We start from the raw sequence: 6000 nt of genomic DNA, 5'->3' as shown, positions 1-6000 counted from the left end.
AGTCCATCAACAAAGGAGGTGGCTTACAAAACAATCGTTCGACCTATACTTGAGTATTGCTCATCAGTGTGGGATCCGTACCAGATCGGTTTGACGGAGGAGATAGAGAAGATACAAAGAAGAGCGGCACGTTTCGTCACAGGGTTATTTGGTAACCGTGATAGCGTTACGGAGATGTTTAATAAACTCAAGTGGCAGACTCTGCAAGAGAGGCGCTCTGCATCGCGGTGTAGCTTGCTCGCCAGGTTTCGAGAGGGTGCGTTTCTGGATGAGGTATCGAATATATTGCTTCCCCCTACTTATACCTCCAGAGGAGATCACGAATGTAAAATTAGAGAGATTAGAGCGCGCACGGAGGCTTTCAGACAGTCGTTCTTCCCGCGAACCATACGCGACTGGAACAGGAAAGGGAGGTAATGACAGTGGCACGTAAAGTGCCCTCCGCCACACACCGTTGGGTGGCTTGCGGAGTATAAATGTAGATGTAGATGTAGATGTAGATGGTGGGGTTGTGGCCGTGCGGTTCTAGGCGCTTCAGTCTGGAACCGCGTGACGCTACGGTCGCAGGTTCCAATCCTGCCTCGGGCATGGATGTGGGTGATTTCCTTAGGTTAGTTAGGTTTAAGTAGTTCTAAGTTCTAGGGGACTGATGACCACAGATGTTAAGTCCCATAGTGCTCAGAGCCATTTGAACCATTTTGATGGTGGGGTTGGTGGGTGGGAGGAGAAAGGAGAGGCTGCGTAAACCACCTGAATCATAAAAAAATTTCCTTCTTGACTTTTTTATCGATCAAGTCTCGAACCATTTTGGACTGACGGGATAGCTACGCACAAATGTCCACACACTGACGTTCAGAAGAACGCTGCATTTTTAGGTTTATGGCAGTACTGCAGACATACCCAAGTGGAAGTAAGAAAAATTCTAGGTTTGCAGTTAGTCAAGCATTTCAACTGACAGTCGTCTCCGGCAGACGTTTCACTATCGGGAGTCAAAGCACGCTGTTTGACATAACGCTGCAACTAACTGCGGTGGCCTCAACTCTTTTATCTTGGAGATAATAGAGAAGTCGGCTGCCGGAGCTCAAGAGCGCCTTGCCGAGGAGCTCAAGGGCGCCTTGGCGACCCAGGGACGCCAACTTTGCGGTCTGGAGGGGAAGGGGGAAGGCGGAGGGGAGGAATATCTGCGAGGCGAGAGACCAGGCAGCAGTGGGAGGCTCCAGGCGACCACGAAACCGTCCGCACTCCGGCAGGAGGGGCCACCACAACCACCGCGCATTAAGGTACGGTCGACGCTTTTTCTGCCCTCTTGCTGCCTGAATCCGTGGATCACTCAGCACAGTTCTCCTTCAGGGATATTCACAGCCGCCCTTCTTTCGTTATTGGGACACTTAACAATTCCACCGCGTTTGTTTACCATCCTAGTCAACCGTGAGGAGCATCGGATACGCCGCCGTTTTGTGACCATACTAAATATTCAGTCCATCGACGATACGGTACTCCTAAGCCTCCCCTTCCTTGGAGGTGATATTGGGGCATTTTATGTGGCAACTAATTACCGTACATGTTGATAACACGCTGGTATCATTTGGAATAGTGGGACTACAAATCATGTGGCATTTCTTCTATATACCGTACCATTGTTTTGTTTTACTTGTTTCCTTAAATTTTCAATCTTTTTATTGCCCTGACTAAATTATTTAGAACTAGAAAATTTTCTCATTTTTGCAATACGATATATCTTCCGACTCTGACATTAGCTTCTAAAGATCTGAAAGTAGCATATATGGGAGACAGCTAAACTTCCTTTCTTCTCTTTATTAATTGGTACCTGTAATATGGTCCTTACATAAACGTCTCTTCCAATATCCATAATGCTCTTCTCCATATCTCCGTTCCACAATTTTTTGTAATTTTCCTTTCAACCAGTGCTCTTTACTTCCCACAATCCGTTTGGTGACGTCATCTTTCACATGTTTATATATGTCTGAAATCTCATTTATGAGTGTTTTTATTGCCTACGATCGCCGTAAAGCTTAAATGCAAGCAGTAATACGAGACACAAGAGGTACTGGTTACATCGATGATCTGCCGACCGCGCGTGGTAGCCGCGAGGTTTAAGGCGCCGTGGCACGGTTCGCGCCCCCCCCCCCCTCCCCCCCTCCGTCGGAGGCTCGAGTTCTCCTGCGGGTATGGGCGTTTGTGTTGTCTTTAGAGTAAGTGAGTTTAAGTTGGATCAAGCAGTGTGTAGTGACCTCAGCCGTTTGGTCTCATAAGAACTTACCACAAATTTCTAAAAAAAAAACGATCTGGCCTTTCTCACTGACGCACATGTACATTACCATGAGAGGTGAGGTACACGTTCGACGGGCGTTTCGTAGGACGTGGAGGACGCATAAATTGGCCAGCCCGTTCTCCTGATCTTACACCTCTGGACTTCTTTCTGTGGGGTACGTTAAAGGAGAATGTGTTCCGTGATGTGCCTACAACCCCAGAGGATATGAAACAACGTATTGTGGCAGCCTGCGGCGACATTACACCAGATGTACTGCGGCGTGTACGACATTCATTACGCCAGAGATTGCAATTGTGTTCAGCAAATGATGGCCACCACATTGAACATCTATTGGCCTGACATGTCGGGACACGCTCTATTCCACTCCGTAATTGAAAACGGAAACCACGTGTGTACGTGTACCTCACCCCTCATGGTAATGTACATGTGCGTCAGTGAAAAAGACCAATAAAAAGGTGTTAGCATGTGGACGTAATCTGCTGTTCCAGTTTCTTCTGTGCCTAAGGTCCATCACCGTTCCCTTTGGATCCCTACGTAATTCGGTGCTCTCCGATACACACGATCGAAAAGCGGAGGAGTGGTACTCAAGCGTCAACTTTAGGTTACAATATTTCCGGATGTAATTAACATTTTACAATGCAACAAACGGCACTGATTACGTATTTGTTTATATGTTCAGATGTGCTAACAAAACTAACGAGGTCCCATTTAAAAAAAACGTAGGTTTGTTTTAAAAAACATACTTCCGTGCATTTTTTTATGGTTTGTGTTAACCAATTACACTAGCCCCTCTCCTCACGTTCGGTCTGTGGAATCGATTCGTCAGTATTTGATGTGGTTTACGAAATATATCCAACGGTAACGTTAGGTGACTCACCCTATATATATATTCTCCCTCCGCTCCTCTTCCTCCCTGCCTACCTCCTCCTCTTTCTTCACCCCCTCCCATTACCCCTCACACACACGTACACAAACACACAAATACACAAACACACACACACACATCATAATATAACATTTAGCAGTTCAAAGCTTTTATATCAGAACAATTCACTCTAAATAACACGCTCTTTTCTGTTCCACACTAAAGCTGAGTGATAGACGGTGTAGGTCATTTCTCCATCCTGTTTTATCTTTATGGTCGCCTGTGGTGATTTCGAACTGCGATTGTTGCTAGCAAAATTCAGAAGGCTGAAAATGTACTTTGAATCTGTTGTCAGTGCATCCAGCGGTTTTAACAGCTCTCCGCAAAAGGTTATTGAATAAACAACATACGTATCCTAATTACTCCTGTACAAAAAACTCTGTCTTTCTCAAAAACGAATTGCTCAAAATGTGATGCTCTGTCACTCTTCTTTTCTCCTTCCTCTTCTCTGGCACTAGAGCCGTTGATACCTCAGCAACCTGCCTCGGTACATCTCTGGTTCGGCATTTCTCTTCCATCCTCAGATCTACCGCTTGTTATGGTCAACCAACACATTGGTCCTATAGTCTTATTTGTCTAGCTTCTTACATACGTCGTTGTGTGTCATCCTATCCATATATCCTAACTAGCATATCTCCTGGGATTTGATAAATTTTACTACATTCTAGTGAACTCTTACTTCTGGACTGAAATGACATGCAAATTACTAATGAGCTCGCCCTACCCTGGTAGCCAGTAACTTAGTAACTACTACGATAATACAATCAAATCAAACAGTAAAAAGTTCTTAGATTAAGGGATTGATATGTGAATGGAATACTTTAACTAGAGAATCAAAACACGATATGTTTGCTTTTATTACTGTACCTTTTACACAAATTACAAATCTCATGGCCAGTTGGTTCAAATGGCTCTGAGCACTATTGGACTTAACATCTATGGTCATCAGTCCCCTAGAACTTAGAACTACTTAAACCTAACTAACCTAAGGACAGCACACAACACCCAGCCATCACGAGGCAGAGAAAATCCCTGACCCCGCCGGGAATCGAACCCGGGAACCCGGGCGTGGGAAGCGAGAACGCTACCGCACGACCACGAGATGCGGGCATGGCCAGTTGGACTAGGTGTGGACCTACCTCTGTTATTAAGGGGAAGGATGGGGGAGGGGGGAACGGATCATCTCACCACTCTTCGTAGTCACTGGTCGCGAGGTGGTGTCGACTGCAGGCGCTTACAGCACGAGTCAGTAGCTCTCATCGGTGTCCCGTCGTTTTACGGCGAGGCCCTACAACAGTCTCCATGTTGACTAGTCGTCGTGGGTTGCACACCCGAAATTATGTTATTATTACAATGTCTGGAGGCAGATGTTAGACAAGGAAATTGTGGTCCTCAGTCGAATGCTTCATTACCAAGCATGGACCATAAAGATTCGTCCACTTAACATGGAACAAGAAAAGAATGAGTCATATGGTGAACACTAGGATGGGAGTAAGGGTCAAAATCGGAGTCACCAGATTGAGTAGGCGATGGATGGAAGAGCCTACATGTTCTCTTGGTTTTGCACTGTCTCATAGACTGCCCCTTCACTTCTGACCACTCTTCTTAGTTTCTCCTTAGCTCAAAGGCTTCTTGAACTATTCCTCTTCTCGGTGTTGTCATTGGTGGTAACTAGTAATGCCTTTTGTAGTCAGAATCAGAGCTCTCACATTCATATGTAATAGTTCATCAGTGTCGCTGATCACCACTCGCTTCACACGGTTCCTTTCGCTTTCTACAGTACATTCAGTTTATCAAACAGATCAAAAATTATCACCTTGTGACGCACTTCTTCTTGGTAAGTCCGTGCTTGCTACGAAGATGGTATGAGAAATTCCGCCTTATGCAAACACGTTTATTTTGTGTTTTGTTTCACCCATACATGTTTCAGCACTTTTGTGCTATCTTCAGTGGGTTTAATTTTTATTTTTAACTGTAAAATTGTTGTTACATATTAACATTTGTGTTCTTTATAACATCACGTCAAAGTTCCAGTCATAGCTTAATTGGCGAAAGGTAGATGTATGCAATAGTTAACATACCTTACATGGTGCTATTGTCCATTTATTTTGGTAGCTATTCTGCTACACAATATACAACTTGTCGTCTGCAAACAGCAAAACGTAATTTATTTTTATGCTTGTTATGTACTTACTAACGGAAATGAGTCTGTATCACGATTTTTTGTGTGTAACTTAAAGTTTTGAAATTTTGGTGCGTTCTCCTGTGTTGTTGGCGACGTAAATAGGCTTATTTCGTAATCTATGGTGGCTTGGCACTGCACTTTTTCAATTTCTCAAAACATAGCCAGAGTTTTCACTGCCATTATGAGTTGTTGTGGCTGTGTGGTGTTCATTTGTTTGGTAGCGTGTTTGGCTGGGTGAGGCGTGAGAGTTTGAATTGAATTTGGCGTCAGTGGTGTATGGTTTGTGTGTGTGTGTGCGCGTGTGTGTTGAGGACTGGGGCAGAGAGAGAAAGAGAGAGAGAGAGAGAGAGAGAGAGAGGGAGGGAAGGAGAATTTTTTTCTGTTGGGTTTTCAATAAATCCTAACCAGGAGACAAACAGTGTGATGGCATACATTTGACCTCGTACAATAGCGTTCGGACGTTTTACACGCTGCCACGTATCGCAGTTGCTATCTCCGCAACCTTCTGTCTGAGTACGGTGAGTTCCCATTCCTTGGCGATTTCGCAAACAACTTCGTCGCTCCGTAGTGGCCAACGTGCTGATGATAACGTTCGGT

General features: G+C 44.8%; 1 protein-coding gene across 2 annotated transcripts in view; it reads left to right on the top strand.

The window, feature by feature from the left end:
- Nucleotides 1–1187: 1187 nt before the first annotated feature.
- Nucleotides 1188–6000, top strand: part of LOC126484168 (vesicular glutamate transporter 1-like) — a 132677-nt gene continuing 127864 nt past the window's right edge. Inside the window, exon 1 of one of the 2 annotated variants that reach the window (XM_050107572.1) lies at nt 1188–1280. The gene's annotated coding sequence lies outside the window, so the exon portion shown is untranslated. The remainder of the gene's footprint in view (nt 1281–6000) is intronic. The other variant, XM_050107570.1, reaches the window with a different exon arrangement.

Source organism: Schistocerca serialis, chromosome 6 (genome assembly GCF_023864345.2).
Source record: "Schistocerca serialis cubense isolate TAMUIC-IGC-003099 chromosome 6, iqSchSeri2.2, whole genome shotgun sequence".
Classification (NCBI taxonomy): domain Eukaryota; kingdom Metazoa; phylum Arthropoda; class Insecta; order Orthoptera; family Acrididae; genus Schistocerca; species Schistocerca serialis.
Note: the sequence above shows the minus strand (reverse complement) of the source record. Positions and strands in the feature narration are given on the sequence as shown.